The sequence below is a fragment of the Podarcis liolepis genome (genome assembly GCF_965112155.1).
Source record: "Podarcis liolepis genome assembly, chromosome: W".
Lineage (NCBI taxonomy): Eukaryota > Metazoa > Chordata > Lepidosauria > Squamata > Lacertidae > Podarcis > Podarcis liolepis.
Window position 1 is genome coordinate 15,957,147 of NC_139568.1, and position 22,210 is coordinate 15,979,356.

The following is a 22,210-nucleotide window of genomic DNA, read 5'->3' on the forward strand; positions in this document are numbered from 1 at the left end:
CGCTGCGCCGTCTGATAACCGCCCGTTATCAGCTCCTTCTCCAGCTGCGCGACGTTGGAGCCTCTAGCAGGACAAAGCTTCTCACAGCCAGACTTCGGCTTTCAACGTAAACAGCTTTTGGAGACTTTTGGAGACAAAGGCTTCCCAGAGCTCTCACTGCTGGCATCTGCACCCCCACTCTTGGGAGCAGAACTTCTGCCTGCACCCCCTCTGAGTGCAGGGCTTCCAGAGAAACAGCCTGAGGAACAGCTTGTCACTGCTTTCCTCCCAGCTCTCAGCCTCTCTCCCAGCTCATCACACAGACGTGTTGAAGCATCCAAACAGCTTCCAGGAACAGAAATAGCAACAGAAGCAGAAGCAGTCCCTTCACCCCCCCCCCACTGGGGGTACAAGGCTCCTCTCAGCCTTCAATAAGCTCACAAGGCTCTGGCCAGCCAAACCTGGGCTAACAAGGCTCACTGCCTTCTCAGGGCTCTTCTCAGCCGTTTCTGGGCTCCACACTTCAGCCCTCTCTCGGCTCCTGGCGACTACCCCGGCCTCACATGCCTCCTGTAGTGCCTGCCAAGCTTCTGAGGGCCCCTTCCCTTGAAGGAGTGGCAGAAGACAAGCCTCCACGCCTGCTTCTAAAATGCCCAGAACACGCTGCTCCATCTCCTGGACCGCAACCATCTTTGCCTCAGCTTTTTCACTAGCTTCAGGCGATGGGGGGTGCACACACTGCCACAGCTGTTCCCCCAGCAACGGATATTCCATATGAAAGGACCATTCAAGCCAATTTTGTCCAGTCAGTCTCTCAAAGGGAAAATTTCCTTGGGGCTGAGCCATCTTTTCCCCATCCCTTCTGTGGCTAGAGTACTTACTAATTCTTGCCAACCAGGCGTCTGGAAAGACTTGGCTCCCCTTCTCCAGCGACCTCAGAAATGCCTTTGTAGTTGTGGCAGGAGATCCAGCTGGCACAGCGTCTCCTTGCACTCCCTTCTCATCACGTAGCAACTAAAACGTTGGCTCCCATAACCTGTAGAACTTCTGCCTGTCCAGTGCGTTTCCCCTGCGTACAAAACACTGCTTTGCTCTCAGTGCAATCTTCTGGGGGAAACTCCACCTAAGGCAGGAACAGCAGAGATGCAGCGGCGTTGCTGTCGTGAAGTAGAATAGGGAATGATATAGTCCAGAGACAAGAGTCTTCTATTCTAAGAAGCTTTATTTACAAGCAGAAGTAATTTACATTCCATCAGAGCTTAGTTCCATCGTGGCTTTCTCCTTTCGCTCTCGGAGAGAAGTGAAACTAAACACAGAGAACAAAGAACCTGTGACGTACAGTGCATCATCGTATGGACGTTCCTCCCCCCAGGGCAGAACACAAAGGAGGTTAACCCTATAACCACCAAACTCTACATCCAGTGCCTTTCGCACAACGTTTGGTTTTATTATTTTATTTTATTTAGTTAATGACATTCGCACACTGGTCTATTGAATATACAGCCTTGAAGAAAAAGGAAATTGCAGGAAACTGATTGTTAAGAGTCTTTGCTGCCCAGCCCAACTGCCTTGAATGTACAAGGTATTGCAGCACCTCAGCCTTTTTAGAGGGGTTTTCTGGCCTAACATTCTTTATCTTATTTTGAAACTCCACAAAATCAGACCAGGCCTTTTAAAACGATCTAAGCGTGGAAGGGGCTACCGACACCAATACTCCCTTCATGACGTCTCGTTCCCAAGGCTCCAAAGGTGCTCTGGGAATGGCTGTGGCGAATGCTGCACTTCTGGTGCTAACGAGCGAAAGCGATCCATCTGAAAACAAGATAGAGCATCTGCGAAGTCATTGTTAACCCCAGGTAGAAACTTAGTGGAGAAATAGATGTTTAGTTCTCGGCACAAAAGGACTAAGGACCGGAGCAGGTTTCCCACCTTAGGGGAGCCCGATGATTGTTTTAACAGGACATAGACGACCGCTTGGTTGTCTGCCCAAAAACGTATCCAGTGATTCCTAAACTCCTTGGCCCACAAGTGCACCGCAGCTACGATAAGGGGGGGGGGGAATTATAGGAAGGTGAGGTCAAGCGTAATGGGCTTTCCCTGCCAGGCAGAGGGCCCCATGTCAGACTGTACCTGAAAGTCTGCACAAAATGTCAGGTTATCCTGCCATAAGGAAATGCCATTGTATTTGTCCAAAACCTTAAACTACACCTCCAGGTCAGACTTTACCACTTTAGAAAGGCACACACTGTGTTGAGGAGCTTGCAATCCTGCTGACAACTTTGCCCAATGCCCACAAAAGGGGGTGGCCGGGGGATACCACTCGGCAAGCGAAGTTGAGGTGACCCAGTAGCAATTGAATCTGTCTAAGGATGACCTTCCTGAGGGGAAGAAGCTGTAAGATTAATTACTTAAGTGCAGTTAACGTTTTCTTGGGTAAGCAGGGTGTCTGTGCGATTGTGTCCAATTCTATGCCCAAATAAGTCATGGTTGTGACTGGGCCCTCTGTTTTGTCCACGGCCAGAGGTACACCAAGATCCTCAGCCAGGGAGGTGAAAGTCTCTAAAGAACAGCGCAATCTGGCCTATTACTTGCCACCAGAATAAAGTCACCGAGGTAGTGGACCACCCCCTAAGATCCAGTTTTAAAACGAAGGGCCCAGTCCAAAAATGCGCTAAACATGGATAAGTCACAGAGACAGGTAGTTACTAAAGATGGCAGACTACCAAAAACCTTTTTTGAATTGACTGACTATTTCGAGATAAATTTGAATACCACCGTGGAAAAAAGAGTAATCTGGGACGCAAGTAAAGCAGTTATGAGGGGGTTTCTGATCCAACAGAACTCATTAAAGAAGAGAGCTCAAAACGAGAAAAAATAAAAAATTCTGGAAAAAATAAAAGAGGGCGAGAAAAAACTGAGAGTGAAACCCAATTCACAAGAGATTCTGAGAGAAATAAAGCTACATCAAGTGCAATACATGAAGATGATGAATCAGGAAATTGAATGGAAAATTAAACAAATGAGACAAAGGACTTTTGAATCGGCAAATAAATGTGGGAAACTGTTGGCTTGGCAGATGAAGAAAAGACAAAAACTTAACACCATTATTAATTTGGAAGTGGAAGGAAAAAACATTCAGAATCCAGTGGAAATTAGAAAATGCTTCCAGAGGTATTTTAAACAATTATATACACAAGGGCCCCAGAAAGAGTTTGATATAGACCAGTTCTTGAAAACAAATGGATTGCAAAAAATCTCCCAAGAAAATAAGATAATGTTGAACCATAAAATTACGGAACAGGACGTAGAAGGTGCCATTCAGAATATGCAGTTGGGAAAATCTCCAGGGCCGGACGGCTTAACCTCAAAATACTACAGAACTTTGAAGGACTGGATAATTCAACCACTAAAGGAGGTTTGCAATGAAATTTTGGAGGGGGGAAAAGCGCCAGAGTCGTGGAAAGAAGCATATATTACACTTATACCGAAAACTGAGTCTGAAAAGACACAACTTAAGAACTACAGACCCATATCCCTGTTAAATGTGGATTACAAAATATTTGCTGACATTTTGGCCAAGAGGTTAAAAAAAGTATTAAAGGAAGAGATACATAAGGACCAAGCTGGCTTTCTCCCAGGCAGACATTTGTCTGATAATACGAGGAATATAATTAACATTTTGGAGAAGTTGCAAGAAGACATTAATACTAAAGCAGTTTTAATTTTTGTGGATGCCGAGAAAGCCTTTGACAATATTTCTTGGAGTTTTATGAAGAAGAATCTACAGGGGATGGGGGTAGGTCAAGGCTTTGGAAACGGTATAAGTGCAATCTATTCAGAACAAAAGGCTAAATTAATTGTTAATAATGTGGTGACGGAGGAAGTCAAGATAGAAAAAGGGACATGACAAGGTTGCCCAATCTCCCCATTGCTTTTTATATCGGTCCTGGAGGTCCTGCTGAATATGATTAGAAGGGACCAATTGGTTAAAGGTATATAAGTCGGAGCTAAACAGTACAAATTGAGAGCATTTGCAGATGACTTAGTATTGACATTACAGGAGCCAGAATCCAGCACTAAAAGAGTATTAGAATTGATCCAAGAGTTTGGTCACGTGGCAGGATTTAAGTTGAATAATTTAAAAATTAAAGTCCTTGAGAAAAACTTAACAATGACTGAAAGAGAGAGAGGTTTCAGAATGAGACAGGTTTAACGGTGGTTAAGAAGGTGAAATATTTGGGGATAAATATGACAGCTAAAAATGGGAACTTATTTAAGGACAATTATGAAAAATGTTGGTCAGAAGTTAAAAAGGATCTAGAAATATGGTCAAATTTGAAGCTTTCCTTGCTGGGCCGAATTGCTGTTATAAAGATGAATGTATTGCGAAGAATGCTGTTTCTGTTCCAATCGTTACAAATTTTAGATAAAATGGACTGTTTCAAGAAGTGGCAGAGAGACATTTCTAAATTCGTCTGGCAGGGCAAGAAGCCCAGAATAAAATTTAAAATATTAACTGATGCAAAAGAAAGAGGGGGATTTGCCCTGCCAGACCTTAAACTTTACTATGAATCAGCAGCTTTTTGCTGGTTGAAGGATTGGCTGCTTCTTGAGAACACAGACATTTTGGACTTAGAAGGTTTCAACAATGTTTTTGGGTGGCATGCATATTTGTGGTACGACAAGGTTAAAGCACATAAGGCATTTAAAAACCATATTGTCAGGAAAGCACTGTTTGGATATGATATAAAGACTTACTTGAAAATAAAACCCCAAGGTGGTTGTCACCAATGGAGGCAAAAGCTCAGAAAAGGCTCAATATGGAGGCCAAGTGGCCAAAATATTGGGAGATCTTGGAGCAAGAAGGAGATAAATTGAAATTGCAGAGTTTTGAGAAATTAAAAGATAGAGTGCGAGATTGGCTTCATTATTATCAAATAAGAGAGGTATATAATTTGGACAAAAAAATTGGCTTCCAGGTGGAAAAATCAAAGTTGGAAACAGAATTGCTAGATCCCAATACAAAGATACTTTCAAGAATGTATAACTTGCTGTTAAAATGGAACACTCAGGATGAAACAGTTGAATCTGCCATGATTAAATGGGCACAGGATGTTGGACATAACATTATGTTTGCTGACTGGGAACAGTTGTGGACCACAGGTATGAAATTTACGGCATGTAATGCCTTAAGAGAGAATATTATGAAAATGATATATAGGTGGTACATGACACCAGTCAAGCTTGCAAAAATCTATCATTTGCCCGATAATAAATGCTGGAAATGTAAAGAAACTGAAGGTACATTCTTTCACCTTTGGTGGACGTGCCCAAAGATTAAGGCTTTCTGGGAGATGATCTATAATGAAATGAAAAAGGTATTTAAATATACCTTTCTGAAGAAACCAGAGGCCTTCCTCCTGGGCATAGTCGGCCAATTGGTGCCAAAGAAGGATAGAACCTTTTTTATGTATGCAACAACAGCAGCAAGAATACTGATTGCAAAGTATTGGAAGACACAGGATTTACCCACACTGGAAGAATGGCAGATGAAAGTGATGGACTACATGGAATTGGCAGAAATGACCGGCAGAATCCGAGACCAGGGAGAAGAGTCGGTGGAAGGAGACTGGAAGAAATTTAAAGACTACTTGCAGAAATACTGTAAAATTAAGGAATGTTAAAATGATGTCGGATGGAAAATAAGTGGTATTGGTAAAAAGATTATCAAGAATATGTAAATATGGATTGACAATGGTTATAAACACATGGTTATAATAGGTTAAGATACTGAGTAAAGATAAATGACAGAGGGTAAGGATTTGCTGAATTAAATATCTGAACTGGAATACAAAAAGGGAGGTGTGAGGAGGTCAGGAAACTAGTAAATGAAGTATAAGATATGAAATTATTGAGCTTTTTCTTTTCTTTCTTTCCTTTTTGTTAACTGTTTTCTATTTTGTATTTTTCATGTGTTCTGTTTTTGTACTTTTGTACTTTTGTAGTTTTTTTTTTCTTTTTTAAGGTTATTCTTTATTCTTATTTGTTAAGTCTAAACTTTGAAACTTTTTAATGTTTGTAAAATCTCAATAAATATTATTTAAAAAAAACAAAAAACAAAAATGCGCTAAAGGACTCAAAGGCAGCACATGCTACCGAGCACCCCGTGGGCATGGCTTTATCTATGAAATATGCCCCCTCAAATCTTTTTTTTTTTTTTAATTTTAAAAAACCTTTATTATATTCCAACAGTTAAAAAACATATATACATCATCCATAAAAACAAAAGACAAAAAAAATATAAAGAAAAAATGAAAATATACAAAACCACATTTGAGTTCCTTACTGCTTAAACACTCAAACCTTATACAGATCCATTACATTATTTGACTTCCCACCACCACGTCGAGAGCCATAACTTAACGATATATTCAGCAGTGTCTTCGTCTAATCGCTGTTCCTACCTCGCGGTTTTTATATTATACCAACTGTGATTTTAGCATTTCCTAAAAACGACTCCATGTATGAGAGAAATTTATTCCAATCATTAGTGAATTTATTATTTCTCTGCTGCCTGATCTTCTGAGTCATCATTGCTATATCCATGTATTCAATTAATTTGTTCTGCCAATCGTTGATCGTTGGGATATTAGATGTTCTCCAACTTTGTGCTAACAATATCCTTGCGGATACTGTTGCGTACTGAAAAAAGGTTTGGTCGTCTTTTTTAATTTCTTCTCCCACCATTCCTAAAAGGAATGCCTCGGGCTTTTTAGGGAATGTATACTTTAGGATCTTTTTTAACTCATCATAAACCAACCCCCAAAACCTTTTTACTTCTTCACAGGACCACCACATATGAAAGAAGTCTCCCTCTTTCTTCTTACACTTCCAGCACGTCTTTTCCCCGGTTTTATACATTTTAACTAATTTTATTGGGGTGATGTACCACCTGTACATCATCTTTCCCATATTTTCTCGGAGTCTGACGCACGCTGAAAATTTCATGTCTTTAATCCATAGTTTTTTCCATCTTTCATATTCTAGGGGGTGTCCTAGATCTCTGGCCCACTTAATCATAACGTCTTTGATTTCCTCATCCATTGTATCCCAATCTAATAGTTGATTGTACATTTTGGTTAGGAGTTTTGACCTACCTTCTATTATTTCTAATTGGAATTTAGATTTGTTATTGCTCATTCCGGCTTTTTTATGTTCCCTCCAGACAGCATTAATTTGGTGGTATTGTATCCACCCCATTAATTTGTCTTTTAATTCTTCGTATGGTCTAATTTCCCATCCTTTGTCTGATCTTCTTAGGAGGTCAGCATATGTCCACCTTTTACCTTCCATGTTTAGTTTCTTAGTTACTAGAATGTCAACGGGTGACAGCCACCAAGGGGTATCTTTTTCTACTAATCTTTTACACCTATTCCACACTTCCAACAACGCTCCTCTTATAATGTGGTTAGAAAATCCTTTGTGTACTTTCCCCTTATCCTGCCACAGGTACGCATGCCACCCATGTCTGGCATCAAAACCCTCCAAATCCAGTAGGTCGGTGTTGTCTAGAACTATCCATTCCTTAATCCAGCAGAGGCACGAGGCCTCATAGTATAGTTGTAGGTTTGGAACTGCAAACCCTCCTCTTTCCCTTCTGTCAGTAAGCAACTTATATTTAATTCTGGCCCTTTTACCCTGCCAGATAAATCTGGAAAGGGTCCTCTGCCAGTCTTTAAACATTGTCGTACCCCTGACTACTGGGATATTTTGGAATAAGAATATCATTTTTGGAAGTATACTCATTTTGATGGCAGCCATTCTCCCCTCCCAAGAAAGTTGTAGTCTACTCCAGCTGTCCAGGTCTCTTTTACACTCTCTCCAAGTTCTATTATAATTGTCTTCCACCAGATTTATATTTTTTGGGGTGATCCAAATACCCAAGTATTTAACCTTTTTCGATACCATTATCCCGGATTCCAACTCGATTTTGTTTTTTAATTGTTCGTCTACGTTTTTTATCAGCATCTTCGTTTTGGTTCTGTTCAATTTAAAGCCAGATAGTCTACCAAACGCTTCCATTAGTTCAATCACTGTATTAATCCCTTTTGCGGGGTCTTCTATTGAGACTACTAGGTCGTCGGCATAAGCCTTAACTTTATACTCTTTTGTGCCTATTCTAATCCCTCTTATTTCCGATGTTTCTCTTATCCTGTTTAGTATCACTTCCAGGACCAAGATGAATAACAGGGGTGATAAAGGGCACCCCTGTCTTGTACCTTTGGTAATCCTAAATGAGTTTGTCAGGTTACTATTGATAATTAATTTCGCTCTTTGATCTGAGTAGATCGACCTTATACTTTCTAGAAATGGCCCTCTTATTCCTACCTTCTCCATACACTTTATGAGGAAGTGCCAAGATACATTATCGAAAGCCTTCTCGGCATCTATAAAGACTAAGGCCGCGGGGATATCAATTCTGAGATCCAAGTATTCAATTATATTAATTATATGTCTTACATTATCCTTTATCTGCCTGCTGGGCAGAAATCCGGCTTGGTCTTTATGGATCGCTCTGTTCAGGTATTTCTTTAATCTGCTCGCCATTATTCCTGCAAAGATCTTATAATCCTCATTGAGCAGTGATATTGGTCTGTAGTTCTTTATATCGAGCGCATCTGAGTCTGCTTTCGGGATTACCGTAATATATGCCTCTCTCCATGAATCAGGTATTTCCCCCCCTTGTAGAATGTTATTAATTACGTTGCACAAAACCGGGGCCAGGTATTCCTCTAGAGTTTTGTAGTATTTTTGAGACAGGCCATCCGGGCCTGGAGCCCTCCCCGGTTTCATTTTCTTAATTGTATTCCTGACCTCTTCCACCGTTATTGGCTTGTTTAAGAGTGCCTTTTCTTCTTCTAATAGTTGTTCCCCTCCACTCCTTTCCAAATACCTTCCTATCTCATTTATGTCCTCATCTTCCTTCTTTTTATACAGGGTTTCATAATACTGGAGAAACTTTTCCTTTATCTCATTAGGGTCTTCTATTATTTGGTCTTTCAATTTAATTTTATTGATCACTCTTTGTTTTTTCCTTTTCCTCAGTTGCCACGCTAGTAGCTTACCTGTTTTATTTGCCGACTCGAAATATTTCTGTTTCATCATTTTTATTCCCCATTCTATTTCTTGATTTATCAATGTTGAGTATTGAGTTTGTAATAATTTTCCGAGTTGTTTGGTCTTCTCGTCTCCAGGGTGTTTTATTAATTTTCTCTCTATTTCTTTTAGTTGTTTAACTATTTCATCCTTTTTTGCCTCTCTCAAGTTCTTTTTATATTTATTCTGTTGGATCAGGAAGCCTCTAAGTACTGCTTTACTTGCATCCCAGACCACATCAATTTTTGTTCCTTTATTCAGGTTTTGATCGAAATATTCTTTCAAAATGTTCTTTGCCTTATCGATAGTATCATCCTGTTCCAGTAAGTAATCGTTCATTCTCCATCTGTAAGGTCCTGATAGCTTACACTTTATTTCCAGAAATATAGGGTTGTGGTCCGAGAGTGTTCTGGGGTCTATTTCACATTTCCCCGATCTTGTCGAGAGCTCTCTGGAGACCCAGATCTGGTCTATTCTACCCCAGCTTTGATGAGCTCCAGAAAAGTGTGTAAACTGCTTTTCCGTAGGGTTTTTGAACCTCCAGGTGTCAATTAAATCTAGATTTTCTTGGAGGTCATCAAAGGTTTTGGGGAGTTTCCCCTGGTTCCTTTTCCTCTTTTTTTCACTTCTATCTATCTCTGGTTCCGGGACTCCATTCAGATCACCTAGTACAATTAAGTTATGGTTTTCCAATTCTAGTAGTACTTGTTCCAATTTGCTAAAGAATTCAGTTTGGTTTGTGTTAGGAGCATAGACTGATACTACGTTGATTCTTTCCCCTTGGTAGGTAATTTGGACTCCCAGAATCCTCCCTTCTTCATCTTTGCAGATTAATTTGGGTTCCAATTTCTCGTTCACGTAAATTACCAAGCCTCTCTTTTTATTCACCTCTGAGTTTATAAATTCCACTCCTAATTTTTTGTTGACCAATATATGCTTGTGCTTTTTAGCTACATGGGTCTCCTGGCAGCAAACCACATCACATTTTTTATTTCTCAAAACTTTCTCTATTTTATTTCTTTTTGATTTTTCGTTTAAACCGTTAACATTCCATGTTAGAAAAGCTAAAGACATTGCTAAAATTAAATATCGAGTTTATTCCTAACTTTCAATTCCTGACTTCTTCCTCTTCCTCCGTATTCTCCTCTTCCACCTCACCTTCCTCTTCCTCCCCCCCGTCTCCCTCTCCCTCCCCCCTTCGCAGCCCCGTCCTTCCCTCCTCCTCGACTCTCCCGTCTCCTGCGTCCTTTCTATCTATTGCTCTATCCTCCTTTTTGCCCAGCTCCCTTTCGTATCTCCTCAGAAACTTTTCTATCTCTAATGGATTGGTCAGTTTAAATCTCTTGTCCTTGAAGAAGAAAGCAATTCCTTCGGGGAATTCCCATCTAAATTGAATATTATTCCTTCTCAGAATACCTGTTATGTGTCTGTATCCCTCCCTTTTACGTAGCAATCTAACTGGGATCTCTTTAAGTACAATTATTGGTCTGCCGCCTATTATTAATTTTTTATGATAGCTCGTTTTGAGTATCAAATTCCTCATTCCTATTGAATTGAACACTACTAAGCAGTCCCCGAGGGGTTTCTTAGTCCTGTTCTGGTACGTCCTTAATTTAATTCTGAAGGCGTTATCTATCGTGTATGCGACCTCCTCCTCCTTCACCTCTAGCCACTTTGCTAGTTCCTTGGTTATTTTCTCCCTAACGTTCTCATTTGTCTCCTCTTCTATACCTCTAAATTTTAGGTGCATTTGCCTTTGTCGCATTTCCGTCATTGCAATACTGTCCCATATCTGTTCCTGAGTTTTGTTCAGTTCTCGCATCTCCTCCTTCACCTTTTCTGTCTCCCTTTTCTGTTCTCTCACGTCTTTTTGAATTTTTTTGTTAGTTTCCTCAAATGTCTTGGTTTTAACCGTTAGCTCTTGAACTTTGTTTGAGAGCTCCCCTATTGCTCCCTCTATTCTCCTATCTATCCTCTCCTGTAATTCCTCTAGTTTGTTTTCTATGTGATTTTCATTCTGTTTAAGTTCCTCCTTGATTTTCAACCACAAAAAATCTAAATCTTTAATTTCTTCCTGTCTAGATACTTTCCTTTCACCTGGGGTTCCCCCTCCCCTTTTTCCATTCTTCCCCTGCATTTTAGTTTTAGTTGTCCGCTGTAATCTTTTAGAGCTAGTTCTCTCCCCTTAAGGGCTCACAATCTACTTACTCCCGCTCTGTGGGTCCGTTCAGCCTTGCTGGGCAGTCTCACTGGTTACGCCAAATACGTAGTCCTGGGACGCCACTCTCCCACGGTCCTCTTCCCCTTCTTATCTATCTAAGAAGTCATATATAACCGCCTTTACAGTTAAACCACAGGTGCTCTTGATTATTCTTGATTAAAGTAATCTTAAAGGGGGGTCGCGGTAAGTATATTGTTCCAAAGTCTTATCTAAATGAGGAGAGCAGTTCAAGTCCACAGTTTAGGTGGTTGTCCTGATTGGTAATTCCAGCTACGTTGAAAAACTCTCTCCAACTACGTTGGAGCTTTCCAATCTCTCCAGTCTCTCTCAATCCAACAGGGGAGTCTCTGTCGTAATTCGCAGTCCTGTCCTTTTCACTCTCTGCAATTGGGAGCTTAAAAGTGTCCAATAACAAATAACAAAATATCCAAATATCATAACAATTGTTAGTCTACTTATTGGCCTATTCAGACGGTCAGTGGACTCTTGTTGTTAATAAGGAGGGGGGAAGGGAAATGGGGAGCTTAGCGGTGTAAAAATTAACAGGTTGGGTAAGAGAGGCGGAGCGGGAGGCGTGACTCTAGCTATTAAAAACTGTAAAGAAAGAAAGAAAGAGAAAAAACAAAAAACAAAAAACCCAGAGGTCAGGTGATGTGGGGGGGGGGCAGAGAGAGAGGGGATAATTCAATACAGAATAAACAGTACACAGTCCTCAGTATAAACCGCCTAGTCCACTCAAAAATAAAATTCGCCGCATATGGAGCTCATAAGTCCTTAGTGTGGAAATAGCCTTTATCTGTTCTCAGAGATAGGTGCCCACAAAGGTGACCGTAATAATTTCTTATCTGTGCCTCCTCTGTATTCCTCTTTTCTCCTTATCTTCCCCAAATGTTTCCCCAACGGCGTTTTTTACTGCGTATGTTTGGTAGAAAACTGCTGGAAACCCACAAAAAGTAGAAAGTAAATAGTGGTCTAGGGTGACAAACAAAACGAGCGTCCAAACTTGTGTCCTCACCAGAGTCCAAACAGATGAATGTCCAACTCAGGCAACTCAGGCAAACAGTACTCGACCATTCTAAACCATTTTGAGTATAATAATAATTTTTAGTCCCGCCTATATGTAAAAAAGTTCACTTCGTTTGTCCAAAAATATCTCTCTTCGTTTTCTGCGTATACAGCTCGGCTGTTATGAGTTACCTTCCTTTCTGACTGCCGACGATTTCAAAGTCTGCGCCATTTTCGCCCTCCTTCGGGTGGGGACCATACATAAAGAGTCTGTTGCAACCCGGACTCACCCATCTGTGCTTCTTGTCTTTTTGGCGTAGTTTTAAGACCAACCACGATGGGGGGGTTCCGTTTTAAGCTTGTAGAGGTTCATCGCTTTTCTCGGCGGGAGCTCGGGGCATCATAACTCGGAGACGGAATTCTCCCTAATTGCGCTCGCGGCCCCTCCCTGTGCTTCCTCGCCGTGTAGGAAGCCACAGAAATGGAGCGCCGCTCCCGCGCTGCCGGGAAACCTTCCCCCAGGGGTACCCCCCCCTGGGCTTCCACTTTTCTGGGGGGCGCAGTGCCCTTGCAGCACCCCCGAATCCCCGAGTTATTCGAAGAGCTTTTCGCGGAGCTCTCCGCGCTCCCTCTCCGTCCGCGACCGGAACCGGAAGTCCCTCAAATCTATTTTTTTAAATATTATTATTATTATTATTATTATTATTATTATTATTATTATTATTATTATTATTATTTAGGTAATGGGATAGGAGGTTCCTTGAAGGGTCCTGCTTGTTGGGATTTTAGTATCTCACCAACTGCAAGGAGCAGCTACTGTGTTGACATCATGTGATGTCTCTGAGCGTGAGACAGGAAGTCTCAGCCAGTTCTCATGTAACCGGAGAGTTACTTAGAATTACTTTCGCTTCTGAGTCGAAGCATGAGTCGAGTCGGAGACTCGTGTGTTATGCTGCTCAGGAGAGCAGTCATGCCTGTACAGTCTTAATAAAGTAGTGAGTAGACTACGGACTGTCTCTTTCTTCTGTGATGAGATGCCAGAAGGAGGCGAGTGTGCTCCTCTCAGGAGGGAGGGGTCGCTTATCACCGGTCTCTCTGGACTCAGGGTGGATTCCAGCCAGAGAGTGACCACCTCGGTGTCTTGGGAAGGTGGCACCCTTCCCGGGGGGGGGGGGGGGCGTTTTCCCAACACCGCTACCCTCCCAGCTAGGATTACTTTTTTTTTTTAGTATCCGGCTTTTCCTTAACTGATGTTTGGTTCGGGGGGTCCCCTGAGTTAGGTGGGAATGAAATAGGGATTCTAAAACTGAGGGTAAAACCCTTCCCAAAGGTACCTTGCTGCTTGTTTGTTTGGGTATAAGTCAAGAAGGGATTTTACAGGTTGCAGCTTAACTGGTGAGAAGGCCAGACCAATGTTCGCATTAATATCGGTTTCCGGCCGCACCCTGGGAGGGTCCGGGGGCCCCCCTTGTTCCCTAATGGAAGTGCCCCCCTGCCGCCCCGAAAGGGCTGTTTTCCTTTGAAACATGACGTAGCTGGGTGGTTACCCAGGCACTTCTCACATTTTTGAAGGTACTTACAGTTTGGCCTCATATAAACCCCCTGTAAACTCCCAGCACTGCCTTCTGTGTCTTGACTCAACCTTTCCGAACTTAAAGTGTTCATGCGGTTTCTTCTCCAAGTAGGGACCCACATGTTCCATCCAGTAATTCTGGTCCCTCGGGTCCCAGCGGGTGGTGAGCAGCAAGGAAGCATTTCTGAATCGTCCTCGGTATCAGAAGGCTTACTTTACTTACTCTTCTTTGATGAATGTTTCTTCCTAGCCTTCCTCTTTCCCCCTTGCCCATCACTGGTAACCAGGATTGAGGCAACAGCCGCTGGCGTTTCCTGTTGTACCTGTACCTCCTCATCGTAAGATGATCCTGATGTGTCCACCGTGGGTGTAGATTGAGTTCGCGGCTCCTGTAATATACTAGGAACATCTGCAACCAGCTGTGAAGCAGAACGATTATTCCGGCCAGAAGGTGTCTTGCCACCCCCGGAACCGAGCATGGACTTTTTGGAACGTGTAGACTGTGAACGTGTGAGGGGGCAGTTATCTATGCTGTTGCCAGGTTGCGCAGCATTGAAACAAGATGCTGAAGTGACGGGGCGCTCCTGGTTGCTGGGGAGGGTGTCTAGAATGTAATCCTGGGTGCTAGCTACTGTTGTAGAGGCCCCCGCGACCATTAGCCTGAACTGTTGATAGAAACTTTCAAATGCTGAGAATAAACTGAGCTAAAGCCTGAGGGTTGCATGGCTTAGCCAGGATTTGCGACCCTCCCTGTGTTCCGGACTCACCGCTATTGGGAGACGGGGCCTGTTGATTTCCCCTGAGCCTTTTGTGAGCGCGAAGACTAAGAGTGCGTGTGAGGGTGACTACCCGTGCTGCTGCCAGGGTGTGCAACACTTAAACAGGAAGCTGATGTACTTGGGAGCTCCTGATTGCTAGATAGTGTGTCTGGAATGCAATCCTGAGTGCCTACCATTGTCAACGAGGACCCTGCGACCCCTGGCCTGCATTGTAGATAGAATGTTTCAGAAGCGGAAAAGAATTGGGCAAAGGCCTGGGGGTTGCAAGGCATGACAGGAGTTTGCGACCCGCCCTGCGCATCAGGCCCGCTTCCATTGGTAAAGGGTGCTTGTGGGTTACCCCTGTTAGCCATGTCACCACAGCAATTAATTGCCCTGCCACTCAAATCAGTTAATGCTCTAGCAGTACGCTATAGCTCAGTATTTACCACACCAACCTTAAAACAGCACCGGCTCTAATGGTGTTCCTAGCTCAGTATTGTCTACACTACCCAACAACAGTTCTAAATGCCCAATTTTGCTGGGGTTCCTACTGCGCCACTCTCACTCAAACTGCAACAAGATATATCTATGAGACACAAGTGCTTTTCTGCCTTAAAAAGGTATAAGGATTTTATGAGCCATGCGCTGAGGGATAACACTTTAAATTTTTCAGCCACCAAGCCCCACAATTAAATCAGCTGAGCACGCTATGAGTAAAGCACTAACAGCAGCACTTTAAAGCTTCAATTAACTTGCTGCAAATAATAAAGGCTTGAGCCAGCGTGACAGGCCAGCCCCGACAGGTGGCTAATAAGGTAGGCAACTTTCTGGGCATCGTTAGCAAACTGAGCTGATTCCAGCTCCAAAAAATATCTCATCTCAGTCTTAAAGTCCAAGTAGCTCCCCAGATCGCCGTTAAACTTCTCCACCCATGCAGCTCTGCCCTTCCCCAATAGCCCACCTGCGGCACCACTCTGTGCAGCTCTGGCTTCCTCCAGACACGACTGCAGGTCCGAGGCCCGGGCTTCCAATCCGGCATTGCGCTTACGTAGTTCGAAAAGTTCCTTCTCCATTTCTGCTTTTACTTCCTTCACTAGCTTTCAGCAGGCGAGACGATTCATGCTGAAAGGATTTATGAGCTGAGAAGCTAGCTAAGATAAAGCTCCGGGCACGTCGCCATCTCTGTATAAGATTTACTGCTCAGCTTCAAAGCATTTTACAAGAGTTCAAAAACATACATCCTTCTCCTACGAGCCAGATGAGTCGTCTGGCGTCTTTTTGTGACGTCTCCAGCAGACCCATCTCCGAAGTTCACGCCTCCTCTTTCCTCTGCTCTGTGAGTGGCTGGGCCCTGGCATCTGCTCCCCCCTCCCAGCTTCCTCCTCTGACGTGGAAGAAAAACTACTGATTACCGACTTGGGCTCTCTATACTTGTCTCCCTCCCCCGTCAGTTCTCTGGCAGCCTCCAATTTCCTGACACAGTGCTCCCTGCCTTTTCTTACTATCCCAGCACTGGACACTTTAACTTCGCCCCCCCTAGGCAGGTTATGCTGTACAAGTAATTTTTTAAAATTTTATTTTATATATATATATATATATAATCCCCTCTGGTAGTCAGGTAATTCTATAGCCTCTCCGGCTTTGGCCAGAATGTCCGCCCTTTCAGCTTCGTTAAAAAGGGCGTTTAAAAGGACGTGGACATCTGGCCAAGTGGGCTTGTGGGTGGAAAAGATAGCGCTGACTTGGCGGTGGCATTTATCCGGATCGTTCCTCAGAGAAGGCATTTGATTTGACCAGGTTACTAGGTCGGCCGTATAGAAGGGTTGGTGCGTATAAACCATCCGGGGAGGTCCATTGGGTTGGAGAGGCGGAATCAGCAGGGCCCTTAGGGGCATCTGGACCGCTGTAGGACTTGCTTGGCTAGAGGTCCCCGGGGTGTCTTCGGGTTTTTCTATAGGGTCCTCTGCAGGACGACGGTGTCCTGAGACGTGGTTTTTCTTAGTTCTAGCTTGTAATCGTGTAAGTCTCTGATTCTTGCCCCCGTGCCCCTTCATCCCCTGTTTCCTCGTCGCTATCTGAGCTGTCACTAGGGGCGGGTGGTGTTGGCTCTCTATAGTAAAAGGGGATCAGGGCTTGTTCCACAGCATCATCCGCGAGGTGTCCCTCGTAAGGGGGGGGCATAGGCTGCCTTCTGGGATTTAATATGGGCAGCTGATAAGATGGTGTTCCCTTCGAGGCTTGGAGTAGTCCTTTGACCATCTCAAAGGCAGCCAAATACTCTAACTGATGGGGGTTTTCTTCCATCAAATATTTCTTTAGGTGTTTTAGGCGATCTTCACTAAACGATCCTCCTGTTGGCCAACGTAGTTCTGGCTTGGTGGAGGCGGTGCTGGCGGGTCAGATCTCTGTGCAGAGGTCCTCTAGTTTTTGTTTCGACAGCAATTTATGGCCAGGAATCAACTTCCAATAGGTGATAACAAATTCAAGAGGGGAGTCAGGGTCCCTCTGGGACCGGGATGGCTTTCTAGAAGCCTTCCTCCCAGAGTGAGCCCGCTCGTGCTTGGAAGCCTGGGTACCCATTTTATGATTCACGCGTGTCTGGATAGAAAGAAGGGAAAAGGAGGGGGTCGGTAAGGGTTTACATATCTCGTACAGGGGTTTATCTTAAGGGAGAGGGCCTCTTGTTGCTTGGCAACTTCCTAGCGGTTTAGCGAGCTCCAACTATCCGGTTTCCTTTTCTATTCCTTTCCTTATTTCCTATTCAATAACCTGGGGTCCCTTTCCACTCTGCCGATCCCGCCCAATTCCTCATGGGCTATCCCTCCTGGCAACCTCCTACCTATCGTCACAATCTCAGGAAACGGGGCCCTACTGGACACCCGCGCTGTGCGGTGCCAGATTGGGTGCTCCCTGGACAGAGTTTCGAGTCGAAAATCCCCCTTGCTTTCGGAAGCGGGCTTACGATACACGTGGTACGTAGCTCCGACCGGTGCGGCTGGGATTGGGATAGAAAGCAAGACCACTTCCTGCCCCCTTGCTAGGACGCTAGGGAAGTTCGGAAAGAGAGCTCCAACCCCTTGCTTTCAACTGGGATGCCCATTGCGGAGAGTCGGCTATTTTTCTTTTTTTTAAAAAAATATTTTTTATTGCAAATTTCCAACAGAAAAAAAATCACCAAACATATACCATCCCTTCACCAGACAAAAACAAACAAGAAAAAACATACAAAAACAAAAACATCAATCTATAATAAAAAACATCATAACAATTCATAACACATTTTTACATAACTAACTGGACTTCCTCACATCTCCCTTCCCTGCATTCTCAGTATTAAAGTCATAAACAGCAATTTATTACCTTGTTTCAGCTCTTAATTTGTACTTCTCAAGTATTATGTCTCAAAGTTCAAATAATTTTTGTCCAATACTTATCACTATAATTCAAACATAATATTACTTCAGATTTCATCTTTTTCTTAAACATTACTTAGTCTCAAATGTCAGCTAAATTGCTGGTACCGTGTTCTTTTCAATCGTGCAATTTCTTAACATTCATACAATTTGTACTGTTTTTGTAAATAGTCCTTAATTTTTTTCCCAATCCTCTTCCATTGTCTCTTCTCCCAAATCTCGAATTCTGCCAGTCATTTCGGCCAACTCCATATAGCCTATCAGTTGCGTCTGCCATTCTTCCAGTGTGGGCAAATCTTGTGTCTTCCAATATTTTGCTATGAGTATCCTTGCTGCTGTTGTTGCATACATAAAAAACGCCTTTAACACCTTCTGGCCGACGATGCCCAAGAGGAAGGCCTCTGGTTTCTTAAGGAAGGTATACTTAAATACCTTTTTTAACTCGTTATAAATCATTTCCCAGAAGGCCTTCACTTTTGGACAGGTCCACCAGAGGTGGAAGAATGTCCCTTCAGTTTCCTTACATTTCCAACATTTATTGTCATGCAAGTGATATATTTTTGCAAGCTTAACTGGGGTCATGTACCACCTATATATCATTTTCATAATATTTTCTTTCAAGGCATTACAAGCCGTGAACTTCACACCGGTGGTCCATAACCGTTCCCAGTCCTCAAACATAATGTTGTACCCAATGGCTATTTTTCAAGTCGGTTCTCTCCATCTTACTTTCGGGCTCCCAACTGGTGCGGCTGGCTGGAGGGCTTTAGAGAAAGAGATAGAGCTCAGAACTCCGCTTTCGTGTCGAGCGGCGGTCCACGGTCTCTCTCACTAACCAGACCAAGAGAAAGGTAAGAAGGAGCGATAGAGAGGAGGGCAGAGAATTCAGTTGCCAGGAGATTACCACCCCTACCCACCAGTGCACTGGATTTCTTTTCCTTATACTCACGCGTCTTCAATGTTGATCCCGGGATCGATGAATAAGCCGGCTGGATCCCTCTTTGCTCCCCGGCTGAGCTCCTAGGGCTTTTGATTACCGCCCGGAAGATGGCCGGAGGTCCAAAAGGATCTTCCCAGGCAAAATGGCCCGGAGCCGGCTGAAGATTTCAGGCCCCCCAGTCAGCAGCTCGGGAGAACCGCTAGCCCCACGTTGGGTGCCAACTGTTACGGAAAAATCTGGGTGCGGGGCTACTCAGCCACCCAGCTCGTTGGACTAGGTCCGCGGGTCCCTGCAGAAGAAAATGAGCTCAGCCGGAGACAGGAGCAAACTGCAGAAGATCCAAGTTTATTGCGCAACAGGTTCAAGATGAGATTGAACCCCAAAAAAGGGGTGACAGGGGTTTTTGAAACTTCCCTCCATGTCCCAGAATACAGTGCAAAATACATCATAATTGCATCATGAATACATTAGAGAGAGGTTGGGTTACACAGGTTACGTCATGAATATCTTAAGGAGAGGTTGGGTTACACAGATTATCATATGGAGCAGGGAGGGGGAAATATGCAGAGCTGGAGATATGCGCAGATAAGCGCTTCCTGAGTACCGGTGATGAGAAGACAATAGTCCAAGTATGCAAAGTCTGTCACCTGGCATTGCCCGGAGGAAAGGCTGGGCAGAGTGATTTGACCGGATTAGGGTCTTCCTGAGTACGTGACTCCTCGCTCGAGGGATTATGGAGGCCGAGGAGGTGTCTTGGAGTCCTGAAGAAACTGAGTCGATTGACACCAAAACCAAGGAAATCGGAGCTGTGGTTGCTTTTATACAAATTTTAGAAGTTTTAGTCCGTTCTAGTCCATTCCTATAGTAATAATTGAAGTCGGAAATAAAATAGATACATTGCTGCAAGATTTGACACTTTTATGAGTTCACGAGTTTTGATTCCATTGTTCTCCCAGCGGGGAGCCGTCAGTAGCTTGTCAAGAGGTTAAATGAGGCGTGCAGAGGCTCGCTGAGCTGATTCTGCAGAGCGGATGCATGGTTCTGATTGGTTAGAACGCGGCCATTGAAACAAATGGGAACGCAGTTTGATACGGTCAACCCATGATAAAGATGGAGCGAGAGGGAGAGAAAGAGGCTTGAGAGTTTGGGCTTATTTCGCCCGTGTAGAAAAGGGAGAGGCACTTTAAACTTGGGGTTTGGGTCAGGTATGGTGCTTGTGCAACGGTGAGGGGGCTGAGGGGGTGAATGTACAGTGGGCGCCCTTGAGGTCATCGCCTCGGACGTACCAAAGGAGGGGTAAAGGAAGGCACCCCCCCTTCCCGTATCAGTCCCCCATTCGGAGATAGATTTGCATTAAAGTTCTGTAAGAACTTGCAAATCTTTTCTCCGCACTCTAAATCTCAGTAATCTCGTATTCCCCTTCCCCCAAATGCCTCATCTGTACATATTCTGGGAAAGTAGGGGTGCGCTGTGAGCAGGAATAGGCTCGGAGAGAAAGAGGGGTAGGTTGAGCAGAGCAGCGAAGGAGGGAACAGCAAGGAGAAATACAATGTACAGCACAACAGAGGATAGAGATACAAAGGACAACAATTAAGACAGTAAAAAATACGGCTTTCAATAATTGTCGGAGCCAATTATGTCGCAACCATCCCCACAAGTCCACATCGGATAGCCCCTCATGCTGTATATCATGTAGCCTCCCTGCTAGCTCATGGATGTTATTTAAATGTCCAGTTATATTTAAAGATTGATTGGTCACATATGTACAACACTCGGTGCCTATTAAGGCACATGTCCCTCCCTGACTGGACAGCAAAAAGTCCGCCGCAATCCTGGTCTGCAAACTGAGCTGTCTTACCTCAGACAGTTCGGACATCAAGGAGTCCGTGATCTGGGTTGCTTCCTGCATGAATTTGAGGAGGATGTCCGTAAGTCGAAGAATGTCTACATGATTAGATCCTGCCCCATAGGCGGGGAAGAGGGCTCGGCCTACAGTTTTTCCATTTGCAGCAACGTCTGAGAGGTCCGACAGCTCCTTTTGGTCTCTTTTATTCCTCTGTCTCCCGGGGGGTAAATGCGGGACTACCCTGATTCCGGGGACGATGTACCCTACGAAACAGGACCCAGACATATGTGGACTCACCCAGGTGTACGCGTGGTGTCCGCACACCCAGAATAAGCCGCTGAGGTAGGACTCCATTCTGCCCGAAGCAAAAGTCTGTAGTAGCATAGAGTCCGTGGGCTGAGGCTTCCAGTCGGGGGGGGGGTGACCGACGACAGTGGCCCAGGCAATAGTGAGGTTTGGGAAAGTCTGGGAACCCCCTATGTCCAAAGGAGGGGTAAAGGAAGGCACCCCCCTTCCCGTATCACTGACGAAAGGCTTAACCAGGAACAAAACCTGGCCCCCACCAGTACCAACCAGCAGGCAGGGGCTAAAACCACGTGTCTACCCCCCTCGCTATCAAACCCCAAAGGAAGGCAAACCTTAGGCGAGTGCTGAGGCAACGACTCTGCTTGCAACTCCGGGGTGGGGGAGAAAATTGCCTGCTTTCGGCAGCACAGCGCTCAGCTCTCCGTGACTCTTTGATTAAAACAGCCAGCGACTTGTAGCGACACAGCTCTCAGCTCCCCTGTGCCCCGAGCAGCAGCAGCTTACTGCTACAGGTTCCCTTGCCGATTTTCTGGGCACAGCCTCTGCGCACAGTTTTTTCTCAGCGCCGACGGAAGGAGCGCCCGAGCAGAGCCCGAACCAGCTCAGGGCAAAGAAGGCACGGTTCTTTTCAGCCCGTTGCTGCAGGGGAATCAAACTCCTAAAGGTAAATAACCATGCAAAACCCGATAGCAGCAACGGAAACAAGCTGAAAAGGCAAAACAGCTGAAAACAAAACAGCGAAAAAAAACCTCAGCAGCTGAGCGGCCAAAAGAGGGAAATCACGGGGCCGTGCTTGCCTTAAGTGAGGCAAGCCACACACCCCGAGCCAGCCGATCGGTTGGCTCAGGGGATGATGCAGCCCCAAGGACTCCCCTGATTGTGCGGGGGCTGGGGGCATGAAGCCCGCAACACCACCTCCTCCTGAGGTCAGAAGTGGCTTTACCATCAAGAATTGCTACCCCCTGCTGTTAATTCCAGAATTGTTTGAGAGGCTACAGGGTGCAAAGGTC

General features: G+C 44.4%; 2 long non-coding RNA genes across 2 annotated transcripts in view; both read right to left on the reverse strand.

Annotated features, from left to right (window-relative positions):
* LOC310697712 overlaps positions 1-22,210 on the reverse strand; it is a 1,172,922-nt gene that overhangs the window by 987,881 nt on the left and 162,831 nt on the right. The gene's annotated exons all lie outside the window — the stretch shown is intronic.
* LOC310697736 lies at positions 1,184-15,964 on the reverse strand. Its single transcript, XR_014521178.1, has 3 exons — positions 15,657-15,964; positions 13,942-14,323; positions 1,184-1,791 (listed from the first exon to the last, which is right to left on the reverse strand). It is a non-coding gene; the product is annotated as an uncharacterized lncRNA (long non-coding RNA).